General features: G+C 36.2%; 1 protein-coding gene across 1 annotated transcript in view; it reads right to left on the bottom strand.

The window, feature by feature from the left end:
• The window catches only part of BMPR1B (bone morphogenetic protein receptor type 1B), a 439,992-nt gene that overhangs the window by 347,179 nt on the left and 79,189 nt on the right, over positions 1 to 13,624 (bottom strand). The gene's annotated exons all lie outside the window — the stretch shown is intronic.

Here is a 13,624-nt window from a genome sequence, read left to right as displayed (position 1 = left end):
AATACAAGCCAAGGTCCTTAACACGGCCTACAAGTCTGAACATGATCTCGTTGCCTCCTGCTTTCCTGATGCCCTCTTAGTCCTCTCCCTGTGGACCATTCCACTGCAGGCGTGCTGGTCTCCTTGTTGGTCTTCCAAGCACGTCAGTCACATTGCTGCCTGGTTACCTGCACGTGTTCTTCACTCTGCCAGGACCATCTCCCCGCAACACAGAACGAAATAACTGAAATGTAGCTCACTCCTAATATGAAAATCCCTGCAGTGATTAATTCTTTAAAATAACTTTTTTCCCTTTTTTTATACTTCTGTTACTGAAAAACGTCCCTGTTGGGTACTTTGGGGATTAATTATAGAGAACTGTTATATATAGCAGTTCAATGAATTTTAATTTCCCTCCTAAAATAGCTTTCATAGACTCAATGAAAGAACATAACTGAAACTTAGCTTACATTTCTTTGAATTTCTAACTGAATCCTAAGATTATGACAGGCCAGAATGGCACTTATTTACCAATGCTTCAACTAGGTTAAACTGGATAATTTTTATGGTTACTTTTACTACAATTCATAAGACACATTTTACCTCAAGTCAAAATAATAACACTAACTTAGTATTTCTTCCTAAAGGTTTACATGTAAATGGACTAGATCCCAATGTTTTCACTTACTCCTAGTCGGAATTTTAATCAAAAATTGATTTTTGTAAAGTTTAAATATAGGATATAAATATGAGGTAGAAACTTTAGGTTGTGATTGAAACAAATGAGGGTCTCTCTAAGGTTTGAAAACAGTCTTAGAAAAATAATTTCCTGGTTATTGTCAGTCTCACCTTTTCTAACCTAACAATTTATTTTGAACCGCCTTAAAATTCAACAACTTTCTGATACTGAAATTATTAATACAAATTCTCTCATATAACACTCCACCCAACTATTCACCCTTTAAATCCTCTACGAAATATGTCATCTGTGATAATATTTTATAAAATTCTAATTATCAACATTCTGTGATGATTTTTTCTCCTCCTTTAGTGTTACATTCTATTTTGCTCTCTTCTTCATTGGTGAAAGCAAGAAGTCTTGCAAAAAAGCTAAACCAGAAGAATCAGCAAAATTACTAATCTAATTCTTCTCCCTCCTTCCTCTCTGGGTTTTCCCTAAGGAAGGGCCCAGGTAAAAATACACAGCTTCTAGGTTCTGGCCCACTATTATCCTCTCAGCCACGTTCATTAATCTTATCAATCTGCATGCCTGATTAGTGAAAAACATGACTCACTGAGAATTACCCAGCCACCAATATGAAATTGATTTGGAATCCAGAGCCATTACTTCTTTTTTTTTCAGCAAGTCTTTCTTCCCTAGAGCAAAATCCTGCTCAAAATCAAATTAGACTGCCTATGTCTGGGAGTGTGCATGGAATCCAGAGAGACAGAGACAGAGAGGATATGGGGGCAGGAGCGGGGGAGGACCTGGCCAGTTCCAGAGTCCTCTGAGGCAAGGCCGTCCACGTAGTACACCCCATCCCTCCGGCCCAGAGATAGGCTCAGGTGGGGAGCTGACTTGGGTCCTCCCACACTTTCCCCAGATTCTGTAATCCTGAGCAGAGAAGGTGACCAGAGATGAGTCATCCACTTGAAGTATGTCTAGACACAGGTCAACAAGCAACTGACTCCAATCCTAAAGCCTGGTTAACTCTTCCTTTGAGCCACTCTGAATCCTCCCAATAAATCTAAAATTGGTTTCTGTCTCCTGGAACTATAACAGAGGGGGCTGGATTAGCATGGAGGGAAGAGGCGAGAAAAAGCAAGCCACAGTGTAAGACGACTGAAAGTAAAGAGGTATTTTTACATTTAATATTTATTCAAAGTTACAGCCCCAGCTTATCCTTCACTATTCCGACAAGACTGGAAATGCATTGTGGAACTGACAGAAGCATGAGGTGAGCATCCAAAATAAAGGAGGTGAAGGTGAACTGCATCTCAATGAGGCTGGGAGAGAAAATTATTTAAGGCTCTTCACCCAGTCGTTGCTTACCAAAACACAAATGGAATTCATTCACCGCACTTCTTTTGAAGAGCAGCTAATGTTTCCAAAAACATTATGTAAAAGTTTCTAATTTAATCTGTCACTGAATGGATAAACACATAAAATAACAACCACAAAATAAATCTTAAAACTCAACATTCTGATTAGTTAAAATAAACCTCCCTAAAAATCCAGCATACTATGACCAACATAACAACAAGGATAAAAGAACCCAAGTTCCATTATGTTATCGGTAAAGAATGGCAGCATTACCATTCATTTGAAGTTAGACACCTGAAAGGAACCTGGACTGAAGAAACACATCAAAGATCCAGTGAAGCATGACTTCAAAAGGTACAGCACAGATGTGAGCTTCTGGGAAATAGCCTGCTCTGATGCCAGAGCTCAAACACAGGGTTGGCCGTTCACTTTCAAACTAGAAAAGGCTATGAACAGTATCACCACAAACTGTTTTCATAACGAACTTGCAGAGATTTACCTGGCAAAGGTTCCCTTTTTATTAATAGAATAACTAGGAATCAACACAGTGTGTAGTTAAGATCATGGACTCCAGAGTCAGGCTGCCTGGGTTCTCCAACTTGACCATTTACTAGCTGTGTAAATAATGTTGGGCAAGTTATTTAATCATGCTGGAACTTGACTGCCTCAGGATTGATGTAAGTATTAGATGTGATTATATTTTAAACATTAAAACAGTGGCTGGCACACAGTAAGTCCTACTTCTGCTTGAAAATAATTAGAAGTTTTTCTCTACTATCCAAGTCTCATACAAGATATGGGTATCACAGAAAATGGTAACTCTTTCCTAAAAATAGACAGACGTAAGTGTGTGTCTGTGTGTGTAAAATGAAAATATCATTAAATTTTAAAGGTATTGAACGGTACTGTGAGGCATTTTTATTAACAAAGATAAATTGATTTTTTTTCCTTTAGTCATTTTTCATCCTGTAATTATCTCAGAGCAAACCTGGGGTTGAGAGTTCAGTTCTAGTTTTTAAAATGTCCTGCAGCACAATTACAGCTACTAAACACATTCTCAGACTAAGTTTAATGACCCACGGTACAAAGAGTGTTTTTTAAAAAGTATCCTCAGATATTTTTACCATGGTTATTAATACCCAAGAAGTGGTTAATCCCAGTGGTTATATGTAGTTGTAAATAAAAGTGAATTGCAGAAAACACCCTTAACATGGGCAATACTTTATAAAAATCATGGCTTAAAATTTATCTAGGATATAGTATTTAATAAGCCTTTCAGTGTGCTCTTTATTTTGTAAATCAAATACGTGTTTGTATTACAGAGTCCATTACGTTAAGATTATACAAGACTTGTTCACAAATACCTACTGATACACCAAGGGATGTCTGAAGTCACAGGTTAAATGACAGCTTTGGATCATTCATTTTACTCAAAGATTTTGAAACAATTTTGATATATACAAAAGTGTACTATAGAATATAATGTAAAATTATAATTAATATTCAATTTTAAAAAGGATACATTGAAATAAAAATTTGTGCTTCAGGCTACTTGTCCAAGAGCCCCAGGATGTGTGTTCACCCTCCCTTCCCATTGGTACTACGGGAACTTGGTTGTATCACCAGTCTGTTTTCCCACTTCCCAGTAAGGCCCAGTTTCCATTGAGGATATGTAATCCCAGGGAACCTAACTCCATTCCCAGCCCCAGGGATGGAGTTCGCAATCTAGCTAGGGTCTAATCAGAGTATCAGTATTCTCAATAGAATTTCTGAAGTCAGTGTCCTTGGCTATTACATCTGGACAGAATGGCATGAATATGTGAGATAATGAGGACATCCTGCCTAGGGATTGCACAAACTTGTGGAGCAGGACAGAGCCCAGAGTATCTCAGAAAACAGAGCTGGATCCCAATAACACCCTGAGCCTCTGGATCAAACCTTGCCTGAAGTCTGATGTCCCTGAACTTTTTGATTTTGTGAACCAGTACATTTCTTTCATTGTTTAAGAGAATTTGAGATGCATTTTCTGTAACATGTAATAGTTTTGTGTAAAAGCTGAAAAAACATTGACTTAAAGACAACAAAGACTGTAATATCCATTGATATCTTCTACATTGATATCTTCTATCACTAAAGTCAGTGTCTCTTTCTCTCCCTACATTCTAGTCTCCCTCCTCTCCCTCACTATTCCCATGTGCTTGACATCAAGAATTCCTATTGATCTGTGTCCATTCCTTCCTTTATAAATTAGCTTAAAACTTCCAAGACCTTATCTGTGGCAGAGTCATTCCTGTATCACCCTACCAAAATTTGGGCAAAGCTGCATTGGTTTCCTTCGTGACATTTCTTGCGATCTATATTCTATGGCCCTGAGAATCCTAGGCCATTTTTCCAGTGTGAAGAATTAATGTTATTATAAGGGGGAAAATGAACACAGAAAATAGAGTTCTTCATTTATGAACAATCTGGATTTTCTTAAATTTTCATTTTTCTTCCTGAAAGGCTATACTTGGGAATGCATTTTTAATTTTTCCTAGACTTTCAAAACCTCCAAAGAGACACAAATCTTTATCTTCCCTTCTCCTCCTAGTTTCAGAGGAAAAGTTCTCCTTTCTACCAATCAAGACCAATCTCTCCAAACAGACTTCCCCAATTGGTCTCATAGTTTGAATTATTTCATTCTTCCTATCCTTCCTTACAGCTTAAAGCATGTTTAAATCTCTTCTTTCACAAATTAAAAAAAAAAAAAAGAATTCCACACCACATACCCCGACTCTCATCCAATTTTTCTGCTTGGATAAAATAAAGTAACTTTACCTGTTTATTTTTCACTTTTGGTAATGTGTTACTAAAATTTTAAGTTATATACGTGGCTCACATTGTATTTCTCCTGCACAGTACTGTCCCAGATGCAACGAGTTGCAACACTTACCTGTGTCTTCTCTTCCCCTTGGCCACTCTACACCCCATTCAATCCTTCAGACGGGACTGTGTGTGTAACTCCCTATTTATGTAATGCTGCTTCCTCCTCTTTCAAGATGTGGTTCAGGTGCCATCTCATCCACAAAAGCCTTTTCCCACCTGCCTTCCTTCCCTTCCCTGGTGGAATTGTCTTCCTCCTCTGTGACCCATGGTATAATTCACTGATTTCTATCACAGACCCATGAAACTTGACTGCAGATAAGCCCTTAAATTATGCAGTTTTTAAGGCAGTAATTTTTTTAATTGCAAGCACGTTAAAAAAGCAGTATCTTCTTTTAAACAAGTTTTTTATATTTAAGACCGAAAAAGAAAAAACAACTATTCACAAAAGGTCTTGCTCAATAATAGGCTTATCCAGAAAAGAGAAATCTCGATCTAAGGTATTTAGATATCCTCTGGCCTTTTGCCGATCCTTCTGAAGTTGGGAGTCCCATAAAAACATGACTCCACATCTATGTGTTATCTGCCTTAGGGTTTTGAGATGCCAAGAATATTCATAATAATCTAACATTTACACCACACTTAAAATCCAATCATAGTAAATAAGTATTCTCATTTTCTTCAGACAGAAAAAGATAAGCAAAAGGCAGCACTATTTATAAATATCACCTTTCAGATATCAGTTTCTGCCATGCCTAAAACTCTTTTCATCAAATATAAAAATCTGAGCATAAAAATGCTTCTCTAATGCTTCTCTAATTGAGAACAAATAATTCTCAATTTTACTTTGAAGTGAGTAGTAAATCAGTCCCCGTATTTCTATTTGGAAAAAAAATAATTAAAATATACACCTGCTAATTATCAGTTGCCCATATCAGGAAGAAAAAATTCTGTGAATTAGAACTTTTTTTAATTCAGGAAAATTACATTTTTGTTCTTTAAGAACAGATTCAGGTAGTATAGTATGGTAGTTAAGAGGGTGGGTTTGGGGGTCAGACTACCTGAGTGCGATTTAACTTTGAGATTCTGGGCAAGTTACTTAACTTCTCGTTTTCTTTTCTTTTTTTTTTTTTTTTTAAGGATTAAAGTTTATGAGGACAAATTAAAGGTTTTAAAAAGAGTGTCACAGAGTAAATGGCAAAAAAAAAAAAAAGTCACGCATGTTCCTGAATCAAAATAAATCATAAATCAAGTGAAAATACAATCTGAGTAAATATTTCCATCACAAAGAACTATTTTTCTCTAATATAGAAAAAGCTCCTAAAAATAAACAAAAACAAAGACCGACAATGTATGAAAACTAATCAATATGATATGAAAACATTTTACAAAAATTCAAACGTAACTGGTTTTTAAGTATATGAAAAGATGCTTAACATCTCTCATAAGAAAAATGCAAAGTAAAACCATCAAAAAGATAGTATTTTTTCTTTAAGCTTTGCAAATTTTAAGAGTTTGATAAAATATTCACTGGTAGCAGAAACTCTCACGTTGTGGGTAGGCATGGAAATGGGTACAAACTGTGTGGTGTACAGCTCTCTATGCTCTAGGAAATGCTCCTGCAGTTACATGCACACATGTACATAAATAACAAATGACTGGAAAAACCAAACACATGATATTACATCCACACGCTACCTTTAAAATAACTGTATGCGACATTTAAAGGAATGACGCAGCTTTGTGTGTATTAATATGGAATGACTGACAGCATATATTAAGTAAAAGCAAGATACAAAGCAGTATGTATAACTACTCTAATTTGTATTTAAAAGCAAGAGACAGACATATTCTATATGTTTTATACATGCTATATACGCTGTTCTGTATCATGTATACATGTATATGTATGTATACATGTATACAAACATGTACACACACACTCTCTGGAAGGAAAACAAGAATCTCGTCACAGGAATTCTCTCTGGGGAGGACTTCTGAGTGGATGGACCAGTAGGAGGAAGCTTACTTTCGTAGCTTTTGAGTTTTGTACCATGCACCTAAAAAAAACCTATTCCCCCAGTAAATTAAATCATTTATTTTTTAACGAACAGTTCCTAAGCACTTTTTACTCTGTTGCACCAAGGCCTTAACAAACCATGGGTCCATGCTGAAGGAACACATGTAAGTGAGTTATTATTACAACAATGCCCTTCCATTTTTCCAGCAGTTATCTCCTTTAAGTGGCTCACTAGGGAAGATTTCTAAAGTCAGATAGAACATATACCAAGACACATTACTAAAATCCACTTCATTTGCAGTTATTTTCATCATTACCCAATTAACTACCATCAATAGGAAACACAATGGCTTTTTAAGTGGCTGGTAATCTCACATTTTAATAAAAATTAGCATGGTCTTAGGGGATAGAATCTTTAGATAGTAGAGTTTTACAAAACTTATACTTAATAAATATTCTCAATATAAACTGGCATCTAAAAATATATAATTGCATCTTTCTGCCCATATGTGTTTATCACCAAAGAGATTATTGCTATGATAATATAAAATATTTTGCCAACTGATATAATTTATTGCAATTCTGAAAACTGGTTAACCTTCCTAGAAGAATATTCCATTTTTAAAAGGCATTTCTTTAATAAAACAACTTCAGTGTTAGCATGCACAGGGAATGACTTTGTAGTTGAAGTTCCTGTGTGAACACTGCTGCCAAAAAGTGAACAAATCATGTCTTCTATTCAAACGCTGCTGTAAAGATAACATTTGCTGTTCTACAGAAAATTAAAACATCTATAGAAAATTCTTTAGGATTGTCAACATAACCAAAGGTGACTCAGACAAACTAAAAATCTATATATCTTCCCAAATGGGCCTAGAGACTGCACAAGAAAATGGTTGTCAAATGGATAAGGCCTCATTCAGGTGAAGAGAAGGACTATTACCTACCTTTGAAGGATATTTTCAAAGAAAAACAAAAAAACTGCATAGATTCCTCTGAGATTTTAATGTCAGCCTCTTTCTTAAGAACTGTTGGATTCAATCAGGGGAAAAATTAGTCCCTTTTATTATCAGAATATCTGAAGTAGGCACTGCCACTTCCCTTTCAGAGTAAAGCATGGGCAAGCAGCTAACATGTGTTTTGGTGATGCTGGACTTTCTGTACTAAATAATCAGTGATCCAGAAAGTAGAAAACACTCCCATTCTGGTGAACCATTTTATTGGTTCTGGTTCATAAGGTTCTAAACTACATAATCTCATTTCCTAAGCCAAACCTTAATCTCCCAGTCAAACAGGAGTTTAATGTCTTTGAACAGGTTTAGTTTTGATCGTTTTTCACTGCCTATGTCGAAGTTGAACAAGGCTTCAGAGATTCACACAGAAATTTTAAAGACTTTCAGAGTGGGAAGAAAAAGTCTCCATCAACTTTTCAAACCAAAGAGGAGGTAGAGACGGGAAAAAAGATGTTTTTCAAGTGTGCAAGTTAGAGGAAGGCGAGAAAAAGAAAAGGGAAACAGCTAAGAGTAGAAAAGATAGTAGGAAAAAAAGGATAGGAGAAAAGGAAGATATGCAGATAATGAATTCAACCTAATGGAACTACTCTGTCCCGCAAACACATCTGTACTTATAAAGGTCATGCTGGAGCCTTCGGGTCCAACTTACTCTGATTCTCAATGACTTCTTGCAGGCAACTGCCTCAGGGTAATCACCTGCACATGCACACCAGGGACACAACTGCACCTCCTGCAGGCCCACAGCAGCCTAGGAAAACTGTTGAAGCTGCTTATGTTTAAAGCCCCAGGTATACTGGAAAGTGATTGGCAATGTTCATACTATTATTAGCATACTTCAAGAACAAATACTTCTACTCTGTTTCACACAATTTGCAAAAGTCAAAAAGATTTTTTCCATTTAATCAACAAAACCAAACATTATTTACTCTGTATTGGTAGTTCTCAAATACACCTGCATACAGTGAAGCAATTATCTTCTCAAGCATCAAGAACAACGAAAAATGTCTCATCTCATGTTATCCTGTACCTGTGTTTTTAGTACCCAAGTATGCATAATACCCAAGTGCATTTGGGGCAACTCATTCATTCATAATTTACTCACTCCCTCTCACATGTACACATTCAAATGTTTTATTTTGTGTCCAGTATGTGCTAAGAACAGTTCTGGGTCCATAATATGCTATGAAATAAAAAGACAACAAATCACCTAATTGTATTATTATAAACTGTTAAAATTCTATACAAACACAGCTAGAAACAGGGAGCAGAATCTCGTTTTGGGGCATGGAGGGCTGGTGGGGGAATATCAGGAAAGGTTAGGCTAAGAATGTATTTTTTGAGCTCAAATCTTAAGCAGGAGAAAAAAAAAATCAGTTGACCAAGGAAAGATGAGGAAAAGAGAATTTCAGGATAGACAATAACAAACAGTTACAAAATCCCCCAAAGATGGAAAGTAGCTTGGACGTTCAGGGGGAAAAAAAGGTATAGAGAAGGAATAATGGCCAGAAAATGGGGCTGTGTTATGGGCTTTGCTAAGGACAGAATCTTCTTTACCCTAATAATGAAAGATTATTAAAGGTTAATGAAACATGATGATTAATAACATTTATTGATCGTTGACTATGTGCCGGGATCTAGTCTAAGCACTTTACATTAATTAACTTTTTAAGTTCTCATTCCAACTCTGTGAAGCAGGTACTATTTATACCTACATTTTAAGGATAAGCAAGCTCTAATGCACAGAAAAGTTGAATCATGTGCTCCATGTAAATGCAGACTGAGGATCTGACCTATGCAGTATGACTTTTATACTCCCTTTCTTCATGAGACTGACCTGATCAAACAAGTCATCAGCTGCTTTACTGTACAAATAAACCTTCCTCTACCAACCCTTAGGGACTTTAGTTATCTGGAGTAGTAACAGTGTCCGGAGTAGATTATCATTTACCTCCAATAGTAAATCCAAAAAAATTAATACATATAAAATCAGCAACATCATTAACAGCTGCCTCTACTATTTCAGACATTATGGCAGTATTTAGAGGTAAATTTTCCGAAAGGTAACCATAGTAATAACGGTACCTGGAAGAGTTTTTAAAAGGGGAGGGAGGAGGAATCTAAAATTATACACTACACAGAATACAATCCTACCTATAGCGCTGATATAATTAACAGCTAATAAAAACTAGTGACTCAAAAAATACATTAAACACTGGAATTTTAAAATTAACACTAGCTTTACTGACACAGTATGAATAGCTTACTCATTTAAAGAGAAAAAATTATATTCATAAAAACAAAATACATAGGGCTTCCCTGGTGGCGCAGTGGTTGAGAGTCTGCCTGCTAATGCAGGGGACACGGGTTCGAGCCCTGGTCTGGGAAGATCCCACATGCCGCGGAGCAGCTGGGCCCGTGAGCCACAATTGCTGAGCCTGCGCGTCTGGAGCCTGTGCCCCGCGACGGGAGGGGCCGCGATAGAGAAAGGCCCGCGCACCGCGATGAAGGGCGGTCCCCGCACCGCGATGAAGAGTGGCCCCCGCTTGCCGCAACTGGAGAAAGCCCTCGCACGAACCGAAGACCCAACACAGCCAAAAATAAATAAATAAATAAATAAATAAGAAAATCCTTAAAAAAAAAAAAAAAAAAAAACAAAATACACTAAAGCACATAAAAGTAAACATATACATAGGTAGAATTCTATAATCACACATGGTGTTTACACATTAACATTCCTGAAGAAGGTTTTAAGTCATAAATACTTTTAATATTATTTTTCCTAAATTTTGGGATTTTTCCCTTTTGAAGGTATCCAAATAATTTATTATATTATTTATCACTTACATAGTTATTTAATGTAAATATTCTTTCTTATGACAGCCTAAATACATTACTCATCAGAACAAGCTTGGATAACTCCATCATTAAATACGTTTTTTATTAAGTTTCATTTCCAAATTTTTTTAAAATTCAGGATGATATGGTCTTTGTTTTTTCCTACAACAATCTACAAAAGATGGATGCATTGAATTTTATCCTACATGACCAACTGCTCACTAATCAGAGATGCTCCCACACTAAGTACTGTTTCTCCTTCCCAAATTAGAAATGAGTTAGAATATTCCTACATTATTTTTCAAGTTATCACTGTGCAATTTAATAAACTGCTTCTATCACATCACAACATTTTATTTACCACTTCCTCTAAGAAATGGTAAATAATCCCTAATGTTGAAGGCCTACATTATGTGCCCTTCCTTTTGGCCTGGCATCTTGGACTTCCTTACCAGACAGAGCACTTCACTCCTTAGGCAAGGTCTGTTTCCTTGCCTCTACCTTCCCATAACTACAAGCTCTGTGATGATCACACTGTATTTACCAGCGTATGTCCGAGACTTAGCACAGTGCCTACCAAGCTCCTACTAAGCAGCCAATAAGTAATTGTTGAAAGAACTTCCCAAGAGCAGTAGTGTAAGAAAATTGTGATTCCAAATTGTTGGAATAAATTAAGAGAGTCAGGAAGCCTAAAAAAAAAAAAAAGGATAAAAGCATACCCCTTTACGGAAGTTTAAATCCTGAGGAATTCTACTCTAAATCCAAGATGTGCAAGTATGCATTTTTTCAATTTACAAAAGTATAAATCTGAAGTAGTCAGGGTGTGGTATTATAAAGTCAGGTTTATAATCTAAAACTAATCCAACTCCACTTTCGCTAAATCCTGAATCATTAACTTTCAACGCCTTTTTCATTCTACCACACCTATTCTACTTGGCAAGAATGCATTTTTTTTCTTTGATTTCATACACACACCTACATGAAAACTTGAAACCTAAATATTACTACTCAGAATAGAATGATGGCTTTCTTCAGAAACATACGTAATTTAAGTTCATTAGATCTTTATTTTCCAAACTACCTTCCTGGAACCCAGGGCAATGGTTCTCACATACATCGGAATCACCTGGAGGGCTTGTCAAAACAGACAGCTTGTCAAAACAGCCCTACCTGCAGAGATTCTGATTCAGGAGGTTTGGGGTGGGGTCCAAGTGACGGTGATGCTGTTGGTCCTCGACCACATTTCGAGGACTAACGCTGTGCTGTTAATAGATGGTAACAGCTGAGAGGAAAATATCCATTCTCAAATACAGTTGGAAAATGCTATGAATTTTGTCTGCCCTCTTAAAATTTCACTATACACATTAGCATATTAAAAGCTCTGAAAAGTTCTGCAGTAAATTAACAGTTTTAATTGTTTATCAAACAAAATTATTTAACCCTAGAGTCAAAGAGCAATCAACATCTTACCATGATCTGTAGCATACACTTTGGAGATGCTCAACATTGCTAATTATCAGAGAAATGCAAATCAAAACTACAATGAGGTACCACTTCACACCGGTCAGAATGGCCATAATTAAGGAGTCTACAAATAACAAATGTTGGAGAGGGTGTGGAGAAAAGGGAGCCCCTCCTGCACTGTTGGTGGGAATGTAAGTTGGTGCAGCCACTATGGAAAACAGTATTAAGGTTCCTTAAAAAACTAAAATTAGAATTACCATATCATCCTGCAATCCCACTCCTGGGCATATATCTGGACAAAAATATAATTCAAAAAGACACATGCACCCCTATGTTCAGAGCAGCACTATTTACAATAGCCAAAATATGGAAACAACCTAAATGTCCATCGACAGATGAATGGATAAAGAAGATGTGGTTCATATATACAATGCAGTATTACTCAGCCATAAAAAAGAATGAAATAATGCCATTTGCAGCAACATGGATGCAACTAGAGATTAACATACTAAGTGAAGTAAGTCAGAAAGAGAAAGACAAATACCATATATCACTTATATGTGGAATCTAAAATATGACACAAGTGAACTTTTATGAAACAGAAACAGACTGACAGACATAGAGAAGAGACTTGTGGTTGCCAAGGGGAAGAGGGGAAGGTGGGAGAGGAATAGAGTGGGAATTCGGGTTTAGCAGATGCAAACTATTATATATAGAATGGATAAACAACAAGGTCCTACTGTATAGCACAGGGAGCTATACTCAATATTCTATGATAAATCATAATGGAAAAGAATATAAAAAAGAATATATATATGTATAACTGAATCACTTTGCTGTACAGTAGAAATTAATACAACATTGGAAATCAACTATATTTCAATAAAAGTTAAAAATAAAGAAAAATAAAAAAGAATACACTTTGGAAAAATCTATATTTGACACTGGAACTATTTCCTTAAATGTATTTTAGCAGAACATAATTCTGTCTTTGGAAATAATCCAACTTCTTGCCATGTATGATTCCTGCCCAAATAAAATAGCTTCTCATCCAATCGTGTATGCCATTTCTTGCAGTGCTAACTTCGGTAGCTCTTGGTGTGAGGTAAATATCAAAATCCCACAATGCTTCAATCATTAAAGCAATTAATTAGAAGTTATGCATAATTTAACATCATTTTGAATTTGAATTACTGAAAGCCACAAATCCACTTGGTGTGTTCACATTTACTAATAAAACACTTGAGCAATGTTATAAAAGACCTTAAAAATGCTCAGATCGAAATGTTTTCTCATATATGATCTTATCTGGTGTTTACAAACACCTTGCGTGAAGCTGATAAGGCAGGCATTTCTCTCTCTGTGTTACCATGAGTTCGTTCGCTGAGAAAAGGAGCAGCAAAATGA

The sequence above is a fragment of the Balaenoptera acutorostrata genome, chromosome 5, assembly GCF_949987535.1.
Source record: "Balaenoptera acutorostrata chromosome 5, mBalAcu1.1, whole genome shotgun sequence".
NCBI classification, from domain to species: domain Eukaryota; kingdom Metazoa; phylum Chordata; class Mammalia; order Artiodactyla; family Balaenopteridae; genus Balaenoptera; species Balaenoptera acutorostrata.
Note: the sequence above shows the minus strand (reverse complement) of the source record. Positions and strands in the feature narration are given on the sequence as shown.